The sequence below is a fragment of the Lactuca virosa genome, chromosome 3 (assembly GCF_052849685.1).
Source record: "Lactuca virosa cultivar CGN04683 chromosome 3, Lactuca_virosa_CGN04683_v6, whole genome shotgun sequence".
Classification (NCBI taxonomy): domain Eukaryota; kingdom Viridiplantae; phylum Streptophyta; class Magnoliopsida; order Asterales; family Asteraceae; genus Lactuca; species Lactuca virosa.
In genome coordinates, this window is record NC_136428.1 from 345,545,167 (window position 1) to 345,566,056 (window position 20,890).

At 36.8% G+C, this 20,890-nt stretch overlaps 1 long non-coding RNA gene across 1 annotated transcript; it reads right to left on the reverse strand.

The window, feature by feature from the left end:
- Positions 1 to 630: 630 nt before the first annotated feature.
- On the reverse strand, positions 631 to 2,525 carry LOC145163117 (uncharacterized). The gene is made up of 4 exons (XR_013739571.1): positions 2,034 to 2,525; positions 1,814 to 1,957; positions 1,183 to 1,319; positions 631 to 1,087 (listed from the first exon to the last, which is right to left on the reverse strand). It is a non-coding gene; the product is annotated as an uncharacterized LOC145163117 (long non-coding RNA).
- Positions 2,526 to 20,890: the final 18,365 nt, after the last annotated feature.

Below are 20,890 nucleotides of genomic sequence, written 5' to 3' on the forward strand. Positions count from 1 at the left end.
CTTCCATCATTAAATTAAATGATCGTTGTTAATTACAAATTTTTAAATAAGATCTTTGTATTCTCACAAAAAAAAAATTATCGATCGTTATTTAGTATCTACATTTATTAGTTATATATATTATAATTTTCTTTATTATGGATTTTGTTATAGATGTTGGAAAGCAAAATAAATCATTTTATTTATTGAATTTAGTTCAAAGTAATAAAATTTAATTAATGTTTAAAATAGTAAATATAGAAATTTAAGAAAACCAATACAAATTAAAACAAAATAAAAAAAAAGTTGTCAGTTGGACTTGTATGGGCATAACTAAACAAATATACAAACTTAGATTTTTGAAAGATAAATGTCTACATGGGACAATAAAAATTAACTCAATCAAATGTGTTCGAATATTAGGACTAAGCTTTCGCGCACACTTCTTACCTATATTTACTTCAACCAACCACTATATTAATAAAACAAACAATTCAACTGATTAAGACTATACACCGTAAATCACATTTTGTTACCCATTGGCACTCATTAAACGTTGATCAAAATCTAGTCATTCTTCATAAACATGAAATCAAAGCATAGAAACAACAAATTGGGTAAAAATTATAAATAACTTGTGCTTCCCTCCAATCTTTTGTACAAAAATGTTCATTTTCAGCATTAAAATCAAATTAAACACCGGAAGTTTAAAAATGTCCATTAAGTAGGACTAGCCTTTAAATCCAAGAACTTATCTTCTTTAATGCCTCATTCTAGCTTGCCCTTCAAACAGAGGTACGTAGGGAGTACCATCTTTGCTTCAATCGACGCGTCCTTCATCCTAAAAGCCAGCAGTTAAAGAAAGAAAAATAAAATCATGTGATGTATGATTATGTTCAACTATTATCTCTAATCTTCATCCAAATGAAATATGAAACAAATCATTGGCCATGTTTAAGATAGAATGGTTGGAAACAAAGTCAGATAGCTAATCTAAAATCTCAATAATTTGAATGGAGTATGATGTTGATGATGTAAAAGAAGCCTTGAGAATATACATGTCCTCAAAACTTGTTGTTGATGTGTATGGCGTGTCTTCAGATGTAACCTAAATCAGTTACATAAAACTTCAACTCAATCAAATATGTAAGAAACTATTAAATATAAACAAACATTGTAACAATGGGAGAAATTAGTACATGCCTTTTAATGTTTGGGCATTGCGATGGGAGAATGTATATGCATTCTGATTGCAGTTGGGAAGCATTGAAGCATTGAGAATAAAGGATTCGGGTGTTTTTGTTCTTCAATATCAATCTCAAAAGAAAGGAAAATGGGTCCTAATTAAAAGAGGAAAAGGTGGATGTAATATATATATATATATATATATATATATATATATATATATATATATATATGTGATTCAAAGCTATCAATTCGGCAAAGAGAAACTTAAAAGTTTAAAATATACAACTTCAAATTTGAATAAAAAATGAATTATGGTTGTAATTAGGGATTTATAGATATTGCATGTGATCAACTTGATAGTTCACCTTAAAATTGCAAAATTACTATTTCGAACATCAAAGGTCTTTGATCCATTTATCTAAAATTAATTTTGGGGTTTTCGTTTTGCAAAAACATATTTCTAGCAAGACATTTCTCTTAGAAGAATATAACCTTGACTCTACAAGGAATCAAACTGGGTATTATTTTCATGCTAAACATTTTCCATGTTCATAAGGGCTAAATAGTCATATTATCATCCCCTAATCAAAGAGAAGTTAGAGTTGTGGAACGTAGGACTGAAGTTAATTTGTTGTTAGATTCATACCTTCATTATATAATTCATTTTATCCTTGGGTCATTAGACAAGATTATCATAAGTTCTAGTGGCATCAACTTTTGAACACCATCCTTTAATCTTTTGTGGTTAGACAATATACTCACTTCGCCCCTTTCCACACGTCTTCAAAATCTTATAACAATATAATGGAAAATAAAATTAGAAATAATATATTGTAAGATATGATAAGAGAGAAAATATATATTACCTGTAACACAAAAGATTTCTTATTCCATCTTCAAGCCATCTATGATTAAAGATGATTATAGTCAATCAAAAACTCCATCCGGTACCTTAAAATTTGACTCTAATCATTAAAGAAAGGAAAATAGCAATGTTTATCATTTACCATGCTTACTTGATGGATTGTTTCCCAACATCTTAAGAGCCAAATAAAGACAAAAAGTATGTTTTAAAATTGGATTCATGAGATGAATTATGAAATAATTTTTCATAAAAGGTTGAATGGAACATACAATTGTTCAAGTCTTGTAATAAAATTTCACTAAGGCATTCTGTCAAACACCTCGTATGCATTCTAACAATATTATCTATCAGCTCCTTATTATCAGTTACATATTGTCATTTATAAACAAAAAGCGTTCCAATTTCAAAACAAACAAATGAATTTAAATGTATACATCCAGAATATGACCGGCTGTATTAGCTTTAGACATTCACAAATCATGCATCATGTTTTACACACACAATGATATGTGAATTCGATGATTAACAACAAAACATAAAGAAAAGATTAAAGTGCTAAAGTGAGAAAGTTAGCAACAATCGACTGAGACAGAGAGATGAGAGGTTACCGGAATAGGATTATCTTCTAAGAGCGACAATCGAGTTAGAGAAAATTGAAATTAAAAATAATCAACAACCTTTTTAAGTAATTTACTCTTAATCGACTGTTCAAGAAAAAAATCCCTATACTGTCAAATAAAATACATACATTTGGTGTTCCAGAACAACTTTTCGTCAAATAAAAGCCCTATAACTCGATGGTGTCTACATTGATCTGAGATGGAGAACGGAGAAGAAGGTGACAGAATGGGACAAGTAAAAACGGTGGAGTTTGCATCATAAATATTGGCCTTGAATACTAAATTGCTGATTTGTATGATAATGTGATCGAATACATCGATGATTTGGATATGATTTAAAGGGTATTTTCAAATTAGATGTGTTTGAATTTTGTATAGCTGCTTTTGATTTCACCTATTTTTGGATATAAGATCAAATATTGATAACTGAAAAGCTGATTTATTGGATATGATTGGCGATTTCAACAATTAGCAATGGCGGGAAAATCAGTTAGTAAAATGTTGGAGAACTGACATGTGGCAAGTTAGTGGTGTAAAATATTGACACGTGGCATGTAGGAGAGGTTTTTATTAAGCATGGATATATATATATATATATATATATATATATATATATATATATATATATATATATATATATATAAGGAATGAGCATAACTGAATCAAAATGTACTTTCTCACAAAAGTATGACTGTTATAGTTTTGATATATACTTTTTGAGAATAAAAAGTATTATGGGATGTATAAAGATAATTTCTTATCCATATAAAGTGCATCTTTGTTATCGTGAAATCTTACAATATAATTTCTAATAAAAAGAAAATGACATGCCTTGCATCTATATAGGTAGTTTCCTATATGTATTTTTTATTCAAATATGAGGTGCTATAACCGAGATTTTGACGATATGATATGCCTCTCTTGACGTTTCATCAAACGTCACAAATAGTACAGACACTTATCACCTGACGTGACTCAACCGTAAATGTTGTAGCTAGAAACCACATGTGGGGGTGTTAACCCATATAGATCTATATATAATTCTCTTGCTCCCCAAGAATTAACAGTTATAAACCACAGGTCTTTATAAGTTTTTGATACTTAGTTGATGAATAGTTTCACATGAATTCATTGATATTAAATCAATTTGATGGCCCTAACTTTAAATGAACAAGTTTCTGGGCAATGTATCAACGGTTTCACATTACTGTAATCATCATATGATTTGAAATTGTAAAGTACATTTCTATTGTATTTGGTATTTGGACAGAGTTATTCTAGTAAAATTCTACCATATTCATTGTTTGAACAAAGTTTCAATAGCATTTCTATAAACCTTACAAAAAATAACAAAGTTTAATGCGTGTATTCTCCCCTAAAAACAGTTAAAGATTTAAAATGGGGATGTGAAACTTACTTAGATTGATGTGTATTGAGAAACCAAAAGTATTAGAAATTTCCAAAACATAGTAGTTTTGCAACCCGATGAATAGTGATACTGACTGGATGAATAGTGCTTGGCCTGAATCTGATTGGAAACTGCTCCAAAAATTAGCCGGAAAAAGACTCCAACAATGGCGGCTGATGGAGGAAAACGACAGTGTCCTACGATATAGGGATGATCAGAGGTGGTGAAACAGTAAGGCATAGTAGGTCAGAGGCTCTCTGGTAGCTGGTTAGAGGAAACGAGTGGCGACAACAGGTTTCCAGTTTTCCAACGAGGCGTCCTTGGTGGTTACCAGTGGAGGAGGGGATTTCGGCAGACAGTTTGCATAGGTAGCCCAACGAGAGTTTGTGTGTGTGTGAGAGAGAGAGAGAGAGAGAGAGATCCGGCGAGTGAGGGAGAGAGATGGGAGAAAGGTGCAAGAAATTAGGGAGGGGAGGCTTTCTATTTATAGCAAGTCTCCTCTCGATCCAAGGGTCCAAAAATAAAGCAATCTAATGGTCGATATTAAACCTAAATATTTTGATCTTATCTAGTCTAGGCGAAAAACGCTTTTTGAAAATAGGTGGCGACGTTTTCGTTTAGAAAATCAAATACTAGACATTATCCTAATCAAAATGGTTTGATTTCTTGTTATTGAAGAATAGCGTAGATATCTTAACGAATCGTTTGGAAAGTTATTTTCGGGTATTATTCGCTTATAGTTGCAAACTTTCATTTCGTAAAAGAGTCGATATGATGCGAAACAGAAAAGTTAGATCTTGAATCAAATACTACATCAAAACCTTATTCGTAATATATAAACAACTTTTCATTACGAAACTCATAAATGATCCCACTGATCATCCAAAGATTACTTAGTGAAGAAGGCAAACATACTTTGTTCAACCTCATCCTCAATAGCCCAAGGTATTTTTCGGGTAGAAAAAGTTAGGAACGTGATAAATTCCTAAATTGAATGAGGTTCATACGAAAATTGATCGTAGATAAAAATTCATTTCTTAAGACGTCTCGTAACTCATTTGAAGTTTGTTTTTTGTCACATAACAGGTGGTGACATGTTACTTGATTGTTCCTTTTCTTAAAACGGTTGTATCTTTTGCATATGAACTCTGTTTTTGACGTTCTTTATGTCCATACTTTTGTATTTCCATGAACTAGGTGATGAACCTATTGATGCTACATAATAGTATATAATACATATATCTCTTTCAATCATATGTACTAACCCATTACTAATGTACACTGAAACTGTTTGTTTATCAGGGATTCATATCAATCCAAGACTTAATTAATATCTTGAATGTATTTCAATGTGTAATATCCTGTAAACATCAAAATGATTTGATTATTTCACATTAGGTCTATTACAACAGTGATCGAACTAAGTATGTTCGTTTTACAATGACCTAGTTTCTATAGTTTTTAATTATCCTCCTATTAATAAAATTTCGTCTTGAAAGTTGAACTTGCAATGCTCTCTACCGGAGTAGTATTGAATATTTGAAGATACGTGTTCTTCGTTTCATCTTCCTTTTTCCAGGTAAACTTAGGTCCTCGCGTAGAGTTCCATCATACCTTCACTATGGGAATACGACTCAGTTTTAATATTTTGATTTCTCGATCCATGATTTGTACATGTTCCTCCACAAAATAGAGTTTAGAACTGCTATGGATTTCATAGAGAGGAATATAAAGTGTGTCATCAGGCAAACACTTCTTAAGATTTGATACATAAAAGGTATCATGTACATTGCTGAGTTCCAAAGACAACTTGAGTCTGTAAGCTATAGGATGAATTATCGTCAGAATTTTCAAATGGTTCTATATATTGTGGAGGTTTCTTGCCTCGTTTTCCAAATCATAATATTCCTTTATAAAGGGGAGACTTCCAACATCGCATGATCCCCGACTTGGAATTCTATTGGCTTGCATCTATGGTCAGCTTAACTTTTCTAACGGTCACGTGTAACCTTCATTCTATATCTAATCTGGACGATATTTTTAGTTTTCTAATGTATGATTTTAGGACCAGTAAATAGCGTATCTCCTACATGATTCTTGCCTAGTTGGGTATCTCCTACTTTTGCACAACATATTGGCAATCGACATTTACGTTTGTGAAGCGCTTCAAATGGTGCGACTTTGATGCTAGTGTGATAACTATTATTGTAGGAAAACTCAAATAAGGGTATATGAGTATCCCATGCATTTCTAAAATCTATCACACAAGCTTGGAGCATGTCTTCTAAATTTTGTATGATCCTTTTACTCAGACCATTAGTTTGTAGATGATAAGTCGTGCTCATATCCAAACGTATTCATAAGGATTTCATTAATGATTTCCATAACCATGACGTGAATCTACTATCTCTATTGGAGATAATAGATATGGGTACACCATGCAATTTGAAATTTTCCTTAAGATAAGTCATGGTCAACTTCTCCATCTTAGTTAATCTATCGACAACTACCCATATAGTGTCAAAACCACTTGAATTAGTAGGTAGCTTCGTTTTTCTCCCACTTCCTCTTGGGTATTTCTGGTTTTTGTGATAGTCCCAAGAGTTTTGGGTATTATACCTTAAATTTAAAACAAGTCAGACACTTTCTAACATAGGTGGCAATTTCTGCTATCATATTGGGCCACCAGTATAATCTTTTCAAATCTAGATATATCTTGTCAGAATCGGGATGGAAAAATTATCTTGACCTGTGTGCTTTGTCCATGCCTAAACTTCATAGGTCACCGAACATCGGCATCCAAATCCGATCCACGAAGTATTGTGATCCATCATCTCTAATCTCGAACTGCTTATCCATACCTTGTAAGAATTCATTTGCAATGTTTTCTTCTTTTAGAGCTTCGAGTTGAGAATCTTTAATTTGTACGGTAAGGTTTGACTATATCTTCATTGTTAGAGCACGAACCCTTATGGGTTTTTTTCGTTCTTCCTGGCTCAAGGCATTTGCTACTACATCTGCCTTAACCGGGTGATAGCGGATTTCACATTTGTAGTCGTTCAACACTTCTATCCATCTTTGTTGTCTCATATTGAGTTCTTTCTGATCAAAGATATGTGTAAGACTCTTATGATCTTTGAATATGGTGCACTTTGTACCGTAAAGATAGTGTCTCCATATCTTTAGTGCAAATACTATAGCTCCCAATTCGAGATCATAGGTGGTTTAGTTGTGTTCATCCACTTTGAGTTGCCTAGAAACATAGGAAATGACTTTGTTTATTTGCATTAGTACACATCCTAGGCCTTGATATGAAGCATCCCAATACACAACAAAATCCTCTGTTCCTACTGGAAGGGATATGATTGGAGCACTACAAAGCATTTGTTTATGTTTTTGAAATGCAAACTCATGTTTGTCTTCCTAGTCAAACTTCTTATCTTTCTGGGTTAATGTTGTAAGAGGCTTGGCTATTTTAGCGAAGTTCTCTATGAATCTCCGATGATAACCTACAAGACCTAAGAATTGGCGCACCTCTGTTGGGGTCTTTGGTGCTTCCCAATAATTAATCACCTTTATCTTGGAGGGATCAACATGAGTTCCCTTCTTATTGACCACATGCCTTAGAAATTATACTTCTCTAATCCAGAATTCACACTTAGAGAATTTAGAGTACGAATTTTCCCTTTTTAGCTGTTCTAAGAACAGTTGTAGGTGTTGAACATGTTCTTCCTTGGTTTGTGAGAATATCAATATGTCATCAATTAATATGATCACAAATTTATCCAAGTAAGGTTTGCAAACACGATTCATAACATCCATGAATACCGCTAGTGCATTGGTTAATCAAAAATGCATAACTAGGAGCTCGTAATGACCATAATGACTCCTAAATTCATTCTTTGGAATATCTTCCTCAAGCGCTCTAAGTTGATGGTATCCTGATCTTAGGTGAATCTTTGAGTAATAGTTGGATACTTGGAGTTGATCGAATAGATCATCATTCCTTTGGAATGGATATCGGTTTTTGATGGTTAGTTTGTTCAACTCCCAGAAATCGATGCACATTCTAAAGGATCTATATTTATTTTGACGTATAACACTGGTGCTCCCTATGGTGAGTGATAAATCATTTTTTGAGAAGTTCTTGAAGTTGGTTAGATAGCCCTTACATCTCAGATGGTGCTAATCTATAAGGAGATTTTGCCACTGGTGCTACTCCAGGAATCAAGTCGATACGAAACCTAACTTGTCTAACTAGAGGTAATCCATGTAAGTCTTCTAAAAATATATATGAATAATCACGTACATGTGGTAGTCTTTGATCTCCTTATTTTTACTACATTTATCTATATCCTAAGCTAGAAAAGCATAACATTTCTTATATATATATTTCCTTGTTTTCATGCATGATATGATTTTGAGGTTTTGCTCTGATTTTTCTCCATAGATTATTAGGGTTTCTTTGTTGGGTAAGGGTAGTCGAACGGGTTTTTCATAACATAAAATCCCGAATCAATGAATGGATAACCAATCAATGTCGATAATTATATCAAAGCTCCTGCTTGTAATTGACATTAAATTAACGTGAAAGGAATGGCTATTTAGAGTTAGAATGAAATTATCTAATATTTCTTGTGTACTTTCAGGTTGACCATTAATCATTTCCACCACATAAGTTTCATTAAGTCTACTTGTTTTATAACTTAATAATAGTCTAAACATAGGTCTTATAAAGCTCTTATTAGCACCTGAATCGAAAAGTATTGTTGCATATACGTTGTTAACAAGAAATGTACTAGTCATCATAGACGGATCTTGGATTACATATCTAGTGCCTATCACAAATGTCCTTCCCCTGCCATTTCCTCCCTGGTCCTTCAATTTTGGACAATCTCTTCTAAAAATGCATGTTTCTCCACATTCAAAACAATTACAAATACCACCAGCATTGTTTTAAAATTTAGTTACTAGAGTCAGTATCTGGTAGAACTTAGCAGTATGACTCTTTCGAATGCAATTGTTGCAGTACATCTCTCAAAATGCACTTGTACGGTGATAGTTTCATTTGTTACACTTTGGTTGATCTTTAGTGTACTTTCCTTGTGGAGTGGATGTTGGTGTAACTACTACATTCACTTTTCTAGTATTTTCTTTCTTCCGCAAGGAATGCTTTGAATTTCCTCTTGAGTTTCCATTAGACTTTCATTTATAATCTGCAGCTCTGCATATGTCTTCCTTTTTTCAATAGGGTTCCTTGACGAATATATTGGTTAGTCAAGTTGAAGGCTACATGTTTAACACTCTCAAAGATATTTGGCTTTGAAGAAGTTACATGCCCTTGGATTTGAGAATCTAAACCCCAAATGTACCTCTCCATCTTTTTGTATTCTGGGCTTACAAATGTCAGACACAGAGTGGCCAGAATATTAAATCGAGTGGTATATGCAGTAATATTTGCACCCTTCACAATGAGATTCCAGAGTTCTTGTTCCAGTTTTTCATTTCATTTCTGGGGCAATATTTTTCAATGATCATTTGGTTCAACTCGTACCATGGAAGAGAATAGGCTGCGTCAACGCCCATAGTTTTGGAATGATCATTACACAAAATTATTGATGCATACATGAACGTGCAAGTGGCAAATTTCACTCTGCAGTCTTGGGCATAAAAGCTGATATGGAATACAAATTCCATTCTCTCTATCCAGAGAGTCATTTATACTCCACCTTCGTTACCATAGAAGAATCAAGGCTTAAAGTACATAAAGTCTTTGTAAGTACAAGACCTTGGGTTTCCTCTATTGTCACCCTATGAACTACTTCCACATCCACCTCCACCTCCACCTCCACTTCCAACATCTCCACCACCAACACCACCACCACCACCACCATTACCACCACCACCACCATCTATAATCTATAGTCATGCTCCTTATAATTCCATGGTTTTCCAATGCTTCATTGACTTGTTGTATGATTAGTTACTAATCTTCCTGCGAACTTAGAGTGAATGTTGGTTCCTGTTCTAGGGTGGGTGTTGGTTTTGTGGCTAACCTACCTCTTGGTCATGGTGTTGCTCTTGGTCTTACTACTGGTGTGTTAGTGGTAATTGGATATATGCGTAGTCGAATACTTCTCGTTCTTGGAGGTTTGTCTTGATCCGAATATAGTCATTTAGAGAGAGTATAAGTTGTATGAATCATTTTAATTAGTTATGAAATGAAAGTACAAAGGACTAATTTTTTACAACCTCTGTTGTGAACTTCTCTAAAGTTCTTAATAAAATTTCTTTTTGCAATGAAATGGGTGTTGGATATAGTGTCTAAGTCCATAACTATATTTGGTATGTACTTGACCCGACCCGACATGGTCCATTTGGGTTGCATGGCATTGCAACACTTGGATAGACAAAATGAGAAAAAGGACACTTAAGGTTTATTAATATATTATAATTTCTAATATATTAATAATATTATTTAATTAGTATTGGTCAATAATTAATTCAGAATTAATTTGGTGATCAAAAGGAGACTAATTAAATATATGGGGTTGATTGTGTAAATCATCCATTCTTATATAGTGGGCTAATGATCCATGGTTTATGGAGTTGGGCTAAAACCCATAAGGTGCTCCATGGATAGTCCATGGGGGTTATAAACCCATGGATCATGGGAAATGAAAAGCCATGTAAATTAGGGTTTACATGTGGTAACCCTACTTGTGACACAACTATAAAAGGACCCCTTGACTAGCAAAATCGGACCACTAAGTGTAAGAACAAGAGGGCAAGCCGATTTTGTGTGATAGTGAACTTCTCTCAAGTTATTCTAAGTGTTGTGGTGTTGTGTGAAGCATTTGAGGCATCACATTTGGGGTGTTAGGCTCATAAAGCCATCAGGGAATCCAAGCTACTAAAAGGTATGCTATTCTACTTGATTTTTTGTTTTACAAGTTCCCCATAACATGCTAGTTAGGATGTAAACCTTGGAAAATCAAATTTGCATGTATATTAGAGAAAACATAGATCCAACGTTTCTAGGGTTGCATGTACACCATAGGAGTGTTAGAATGCTCAAAACCCATCAGTGGTATCAGAGCTAGGCTTGTTTTCTATATACTTGATGCAAACTGCTTGAAAAAAGTCGAAAATTGTTCACTGTTCGTATGAACTTGCCGAGTCTATGGGGGGACTCGACGAGTCCATGAGTAAATTCATCCTACTCGTCGAGTAGGATCATGCACTCGACGAGTAGAAGGCCCTGTGAGCAGATTTTCGAGTTTTGCTGCTGGAAATGGACTAGAATCATTACCCTAAACTGTTTTGGACTTTTAAAATCTGTTTTTTGAAGTGGTAATGATTATGCTAATCCATATTCAATGGTTATTATCAAATTTCAAGTTTTATATGTGTTAATATGATTCTTGAAATTGTTTGATATGAATGTTTATACTTATGAATGTTTATACTTACACCCTAATACTTTAATTTCCAAATTGAACCTTAGAATTTTAAAAGTTTAAAATTCAACCCTTTTACTATTATTATATTAAAAGTTTAAATATATAGATATGTATAAGAATAAGTCAGTCTTACTGTTAGTAGGCCTCATTCACGAAGCCGGTCTATAAGGGGGGTATATGGTTGCTACCTATAAAATGGCAGTTTAATGGGTGTCCACTCTCACCCACCACTTCCTTGACTGGTGGAGGGTCGTTAGCCGAACAGGTAGGATAGGACCTTAATGCTCATTAAAAGTATAATGAAATTATAAAGTAACTATACTTTAATAATTCCCAATCTTAGTTACTTTAGGAAAATGTGAAATAGGTGCTAACCCATGAAATTACACTTTGTACCTTACCAAGTCGTTAGTGGTGTTGGATAAGGTGTCTAAGTCCATAACTATTTCTGGTATGTACTTGACCCGACCCGGCATGGTCCATTTGGGTTGCATGGCATCATGCATTTGGATAGACTAAATGAGAGAAATAACACTTGTGGTTTATTAATATATTATAAGTTCTAATATATTAATAGTATTATTTAATTAGTATTGATCAAGAATTAATTTGGAATTAATTAAGTGATCAAAAGAAGACTAATTAAATATATGGGTTGATTATGTAAATCATCCATAACTTGTATAGTGGGCTAAAAGGCTCCATGGGTTATCAAGTTGGACTAAGGTCCGTAGGATGCTCCATGGATGCTCCATGGGAGTTACAAACCCATGGGTCATGGAAATGAAGAGCCATGTTACATTAGGGTTTACATGGTGTAACCCTAAATGTAACACACTATATAAAGAACATGTTATCTACCAAAATCATTGATACACAAGTAGTTGCAAGAGGGCTGGGCCGATTTTATAAGTATTCTACATTCTCTCAAAGTCATTCCAAGCATTTGGTGTTGTGTGAAACATTTGAGGCATCACACTTGGGGTGCTAGGCTCTCAAGGTTATCAAGGAATCAAAACAACTACAAGGTATGTAATTCTAGCCATCTTTTATGATTAAAGTTCCCCATGTATGCTAGATAGGTTTATGAACCTTGGAAAAGTATTTTGCATGTATTGTAGATAAACATAGATCCAAGGTTTTCTAGGGTTGCATGTACACTTAGGAGTGTTAGGATGCTCATAACCCATCAATGGTATCAGAGCCTAGGCTTGTTTTTTTGATACATGATGCTAAATAGTGAAAAAAGTTGATTTTCTTGCTGTCTGCATGATGAACTCGCCGAGTCCATGGGGGGACTCGCCGAGTCCATGACTAAACTCATCCTACTCGTCGAGTAGGTTCGTGCACTCGACGAGTAGGAGCCTCAGAATGCAGATTTTCGACTTTTGGTGCTGGAAATGGACTAGAAACATTACCCTAAACTGTTTTGGCGTTTTAAAACTTGTTTTAGTTGGTGTAATGGTTGTTCTAATCCATTTACAATGGCTAATATCAAAATTACATGATTATATGTGTTCATATGTTCTTGAAATTTTGATATGACTATTCATGTCTTATGAGTTCTTGATAGATCATAAGAATTACTTGTTAAAACTTGTTTAATGTTGAATTCATGATCTTGATGTGTTTTAATGGAGTCCATAACTTGTCCTCAAGTTATGGATAACCAAAAGTCACTTTGTATTAAATCCATTAAAAGAACACATAAGTTACAAAAATGAAGAGTCTTCATTTTAATAACTCATAAGTTATGAATTGAAAGGTTTTGTAAAGTTACAAAACTTGCCCTCAAGTTTTGGAACATGTAAAGTCATCTAATAAACTTTAGTTCCAACCCCTAGAATTTTAAAAGTTAAAATTTCAACCCTTATACTTTATAATATTATAAGTTTAATAATATATATATATATATATATATATATATATATATATATATATGTAAGATCAAGTCGTTTTACCGTTAGTAGGCCTCATTCACGAAGCCGGTGTATAAGGGGGGGTATAAGATTGTTGCCTATAAAATGTGTAATACCCATAAAATTCAAGCCAAATTTAAACTTTTTAATACATTTTAAAACCATTAAGTTATTACAGTTTGTTTTCAAAATGGTTCACACATCAGAGTATCCCCAGAATCCATCATGAAAATATGAGGAGGTGCACGATCACGCCTTCGCCTTCCCGCAATCATCAGAAGTGCTTGAAACAAAATCAACAACTGTAAGCCCGAAGCTTAGTGAGTTTCCCCAAAATACCAACATAACCATATCATATAACCAATACATAACAGCATGCATAATGAGTCATCATCAGCCTGACTGGACCGCCTCACAGGCCTTCAGTCTATCTAGACTGCTCTCCGAGCCTTCGGCACGTCTGGACCGCCACGCATGGCCTACAGCCTATCCGGACTGCTCGCCGGGTATGTTGGCCTACAGCACAGAGCAGGACTGCCTCAAACCAACCCCCAATCAAACAAACATGTGCACATAAATATCATACGCTAGCTCATTTCATATAACAATCAAACCGATCTAACAGATCACCAATCATAGCTACATCCCAAGAACCGGGATACAGACCTAACCGGTCACTAAGATAGCATCATCCTATAACCAGGACAATCATGTGCACATAGACATCATATAACACTAGCATGTATATATATATATATATATATATATATATATATATATATATATATATATACATAACAGTCAAACCGATCTAACAGATCACAAAGCATAGCAACAATCCTATAACCAGGATATCGACCTAACAGTTCACTAACATAGCATCATCCTATATACCAGGATACCGACCCAACCGGGTCACTAAAGCATAGCATATCACCATCCTAACTACCAGGATGTAAATCAGTAAGCATAACATGCAATAATCCGAATACAATCCATAAAGGGCCGGCCTTGGTGCCTTAGACCCTGTTGATATAGTGAGGAGAACTCACTTGGCGTTGCTGAAGTCCCGCGGATGAAACTCCAGCTGTTGGTTGACAGATTCCCGAACTGCCAACATCAAACAATACCCAATTAATAATTGGGTTCCAAGCCCAAAGTCCAACTCACACTACCAAAACTCAATAGTCAAGTAATGGGCCAAAGCCCGACATATGGCCCAATTTTCCAAATTGGGCCCAATCCTTCACATGGGCCTTACCCCTTATGCCCAACCATCTCTCCTGGTCTAAACACTTGGCATACTAATGGCCCAATCTCTCATAACCATAAAGGCTCATTTATGGCCCAATTTTCCATATTGGGCCCCAGTCCTCACATGAGCCTTATCTTAAAGCCCATCTAATTATTTTGGTCCATTAACCTTTTCTTGGATAGCCCATTTGCCAAAGCCCAATTCAAGGTCCGAGTGAGATTAGGGCTTTCACATGAAATGATGATTAGGGTTAAGTGTTTCTTACTTAACTCATTAAGGACTTAATCCATTAAGTCCATTATTGCCTTAAGTTAGTTTGCCAATGGTTATTATTTAATATTTCAAGTTATTAAATAATCTCGTGTGCGTGTGTCCCGATCAATTTCCACAAATTAGGGTTTTATGCCATTAGGGTCTACCAAACCCTAATTAGGGTTTCCTACTCAATCCTAGCCCATTAATCAATTGGTAGGGCTTTTAAGTCACTTTGGGTCTCATTGGCCCCATTAAGGTCTCATTGGGCCCACTAAGGTTTCTTTGGGCCCATTAGGGTTTCATTGCTCCCATAATGTCCAAACATCCCCCAAACGGGGTCCAAACGCAATCAAAGCACACCGTCGCCCGACATGGCGGCTGGTGGTGGTGACGGATTTTCTTTACTATTCCGATGGATTACACATTACAACGCAATATTCCAATACACACGCACAAACACTAATAAACACACACAACAATATACACACCCTCCATGGCGGTCTTGAGGCGGCAGCCACCATGGCCGGCAGCCATGGTGGTTTTTTCCTTGATCTTTCTCCGGCAACAGCAACCCGAGACACCCACAATCTTATGAGACACGGCTGAACACACACACCCAAAACAACAGAAACACTCAACTTGCTAGGAAAGGACGCCACCAATCGGCGACAGAAGGATGTCGGAGAACTTGACTGGATGAACCAACCGCAAAGCGGCGGCGGCAGCAGCGTGATTCTTTGGCGGTGACAACCGCGACTAACGGCGACATCGAGGTCCAGCAGCCACCGACGAAATGGAAAAGGGAGGCCCAACCACGAACCACATCGACCTCTATAATCGTTAGCTTCCGATCTCCAAGGCTGAACGACGACGGTGGCGGCTTGCAACAGTGGAGTGGGTTGGCAGACGGCGACGGGCGAGATTGATACCGGCGGTGAATGGAACAGTGACGTTCGTGACCCACCTCAACATAACGATCTCGAGTAATCACGACTTGGGACGAACTGAGGTCGACGGCGGTTTTCTTCCGGTGGCCTTAGCTGATCGGAAAGATGAGGAGGGAGGTGGCAGTTGAGCTGGGCGGCGATAATGGAGGTTGGAGCATAAGGTGGTGGCTCCCCTCAACAGATTAGGTTTAGGGTTCGAATGGTGATAGCGGGTTTATATACCCCCAGTTCCCTTATAACATGTTCCCATAATAGCATAACTAGTCCCTCCCCACATTATTCCTTTCAAAACAACCCTTAATTTACAATCTAAACCCTCCCTTCTGAAATCCTTACATATTAAGTCCAAATAATTACCATGTGGCCCCTCCATAATGAATTCTTTTCAAATCAGATCTGAAACTTACACTTCAGCCCCTTACTCCATAAAATCCTTTCAATATAAGTCCCGCACTTACACTTAAACCCTCAGAAATCAAAAGTATCTCATTTGGCACCCCGAAACCAACCCCCACTAATTATTATCTGAATTGAACTATAATAATATAAAATAATAATAAAAATTACTTCTCGGGGTTCCAGGTTTATTATTTAATTATTCTATTAACACGGGATGTTACAAAATTGCAGCTTAATGGGTGTCCACTCTCACCCATCGCTTCCTTGACTGGTGGAGGGTCGTTAGCCGAACGGGTAGGACAATGACTTAGAATTCTCATTAAAAGTATAATGATTATTATAAAGTAACTAAATGTTTTTTTAAATTCCCAATCTTAGTTACTTTAGGAAAATGTGAATAAGGTGCTAACCCATGAAATTACACTTCGCACTTTGATTAATTTCGTTGGTAGAGCGTGTGTGCTTAACTGGCACACTAACTTGGACTTAACAAGGTAGGAAAAAGGTGACTTAAGGTTTTTCATAGGTCGGTGGAGCGCGTGTGGTTAACCGACACATCGATTAAGTGAAAAACATTAAGGGTACCAAGTAATTTGCATGGTTACTTCACACCTTGTTTTGTGATCCTCGGCATCCCAGTCACAAAACCTGAAGGGCACACTCGAGATTGAAACATGTCATTGAAAAGTTCAATGAATCTCAAAAGAATCTAGGAGTTTCAAAACCAATTAAAACCTAAAAATTTATTTCGTTTTATGGTGGAAATTGGTGAATCGTCATTCACCTACCTTCAAATATGTTATAGCTTAGATTACGACATCCTTCTTCTAAGTTATAATATATTGTGTTGGGTCCTAGCCTTAATATTACATTTGGGTGTTTTATTAAGGACTATCTTTATATCTAATCAAAAATTGTCTTTTCTTCTTTTCAGATGTCTTCCAACAACGCTGCTTCTGGCTCAAACCCTACCGGCTCCTTCTCTATCATGAACCTTTGTGGGAGAGTCATCTTTGATGGTTCCAACTTTATGGATTGGATCCGGAACATCAGGATGGTCACTCGCTATGAGGAAAAGGAATATGTCCTCGATAAGGAGCTAAAGGAAATTGATGAGTCCACTGCTACTCCCCAGGAGATCGCTGACTTTAGGACTCATGAGAGAGATGCCACCAAAGTGGTATGCATCATGATGGCCACAACGACAGCTGAACTCGAGAAGCCCTATGAGGACTATTACCCTTTTGAGAGGCACCAAGACATGATGGAAAGATACCATCAGAGTGCTCGTCAAGAGTGGTATGAAATAATCTCCTCCATGATAACAACCCGGATGAAGGATGGCGAACCCATCACGGGCCACATGCAGAAAATGCAAAGGTATGTTGACCGTTTGCTGAAACTGAATGTGAACTTCCCCGAGGAGTTGGCAATAGATATCATTTTGCACTCCTTACCATCGTGTTATGATCAATTCTTCATGATATATCACATGAACAAGGAGGAAGTTACCCTCAACAAGCTTCAAGGACTCTTGAAGATCGCCGAAAGTGGTCTTAAGGGTAAATCGGTTGTTACCACTCCTACTCCAAACTCCGCCCCTGTCTTGGCAATCGGGAAAGGTAAAGGAAAGAAGAAGAAGAACCCTTTGAAGGGTACCAAGGGAAAGTCCCTTGATGGCTCCTCTTCAAGTGGAACCAAGAAAGGTTTCGTCACTCCTTCTTCTGACCCAAAAGAGGCTGAATGCTTCTATTGCCATGAAAAGTCGCATTGGAAGCGGAACTGCCCAAAGTACCAGCAAGATGTGAAGGATGGGAAAGTAAAACCCAACCATGCAGGTATTTACACTATATTGTCTAATAACTCACCCCATTCTAATTCTTAGGTCCTTGATACCAGTTGTGGTTCTGATTTGCAGGGACTAAGAAGAAGTGAGGATGTGGAGCATGGGAATATAAACTTGATCATGGGGAATAGGAAAGTTTCACCTGTCACCAAGATTGGAGTTTATTCTTTGTTGCTAAGTAGTGGGTTTACATTAGATTTGAATAAATGTTGTTACTCGCCTGAAATGGCAAGAAATATTATTTCCTTTCATGCTTTGTACAAACAAGGTTTTACCTTTTCGTTTGATAATGAATGTGGAAGTATTAATGCTTTCTTTAATAATGTTCTTTATTTTAAAGCATTACCATGTGATGGCGTGTATGAAGCTGTGTCGGTTGTAGATAACCTAGGAAATAATGTCTTGTGTATTGATTCTTCTAATAACTTGGATAAAGCATCATTATGGCATTGTCGTCTAGGACATGTAAGCAAGAAACGCATAGGCCAACTCTAAAAGGATGGAGTCTTGGAGTCGTTTGACCTAAAGTCATATGATAGTTGTGAATCATGCTTACTTGGAAAGATGACAAAATCACCCTTCACTGGTTCTTGTGCTATGGGTGAAGGTTTGTTGGATCTAGTGCACACAGATGTGTGTGGACCCTTCAAGACAGCCACAAGGGATGCTAATCGTTATTATGTGACTTTTACTGATGATTATAGTAGATATGGCTATATCTATTTAATCAAGCACAAGTCAAAGACTTTTGAAAGGTTTAAAGAGTTTAAACAGGAAGTCGAGAATCAATTGGACAGGAACATTAAGATGCTTCGATATGATCGTGGTGGTGAGTATCTTAGTACATAGTTCCTCGACTATCTTAAGGAATGTGGGATTATCTCACAATTGACAACTCCCAGGACACCACGGCTGAATGGTGTGGCTGAGAGGCGTAATCGAACCTTGTTGGACATGGTTCATTCCATGATGAGTCGAGCTTCGCTACCAATCTCATTATTGGGATATGCCTTAGAGACTGTCGCACATATCCTTAATCTAGTCCCTACAAAGAAGGTTGCCAAAACACCTCACGAGATGTGGACTGGAAAAGTTCCCAATCTAGACCACATCAAGATTTGGGGTTGCAAGGCTTTTATGAGACGCAAGACTCACGATAAGCCTGAACCTCGAAGTGAGAGGTGTATTTTCATCGGCTACCCACAGAAATCCTTTGGTTACCTCTTCTACAGACCCAGTGATAATGTGGTCTTTGTAGCAAGGAGGGGTGTCTTTCGAGAGAGAGAGAGTTCATAAGCCAAGGAAACAGTGGGAGGCAAATTGACCTTGAAGAAATTCAAGAGTAAAGTGGTGAAGGAACCTCAAACCCTAGCAGTCAACCTGAGGAGAAAACTCTTGTTGATCCAATTGACAAGTCTGTACCTCTGAGGTGTTCCACAAGGGTTAGGAATGCACCTGAGCATTACTATGGTTTCCATATTACTGTGGAAGGTGATACACTTATCAGTGATGAGACACTGGTAAGTCTGGATGAACCTAACAACTACGTGGAAGCCATGGTAGGCCCCGAGTCTGCTAAATGGAAAGAGGCAATGGACAGCGAGATACAGTCCATGTATGACAATCAAGTTTGGAACTTGGTTGACAATGTACCAGGTCGCAAGACAGTTGGGTGTAAATGGATCTTCAAGAAGAAGACCGACATGGATGGTAATGTACACACTTATAAAGCACAACTGGTTACAAAGGGTTGTTCTCAAACTCCAGGAGTTGATTATGATGATACCTTTTCACCAGTAGCCAAGATTAAGTCTATTAGGGTTATGTTATCCATTGATGCATTTCATGACTATGAAATATGGCAAATGGATGTCAAAACCGCTTTCCTTAATGGAAAATTGGCTGAGGATGTTTACATGAGTCATCCAGAGGGTTTTGTCAGTACAGAGTACCCTAATAGAGTGTGTAAGCTCGAGAAATCCATCTATGGATTGAAACAGGCACCTCGCAGATGGAATCTTTGTTTCGATGAGAAAGTCAAAGAGTTTGGTTTTTCGAAGAGCAAAGATGAATCTTGTGTCTATGTCAAGGCTAGTGGGAGTATAGTTAGCTTTTTGGTATTGTATGTGGATGACATACTACTCATAGGAAATGACATCCCAACACTGCAGGAAGTAAAGTCCTGGCTTGGGCAGTGTTTCGCTATGAAGGACCTTGGAGAAGCTGCCTATATTCTAGGGATAAGGATTCAGAGAGACCGGAGTAAAAGACTAATTGGACTTAGTCAGAGTACCTACCAGCATAAGATGCTGAATAGATTCAGCATGCAGGATTCCAAGAAAGGAGAGTTACCCATCCAGAGTAACGCTAGATTGAGTAAGACTCAGAGCCCGAGCACCGAGCCTGAGATAGCAGAAATGAGTCGAGTACCTTATGCTTCTGCTGTAGGCTCGATCATGTATGCTATGACTTGTACTCATCCTGATGTGGCCTTTGCATTGAGCATGGTCAGCAGGTATCAGGGGAACCCTGGTAAGGCTCACTGGACTGCGGTAAAGAATATCCTCAAGTACCTGCGGAGGACTAAGGACTGGATCCTTACCCTTGGTGGGAGTGATGCCTTGAGAGTTGTAGGGTATAGTGATGCTAGCTTCCATACTGATAGGGATAATTTCCGCTCTCAGTCGGGCTGGGTCTTAAACGGAGGAGCAATTACTTGGAAAAGTTCCAAGCAAGAGACAGTGGC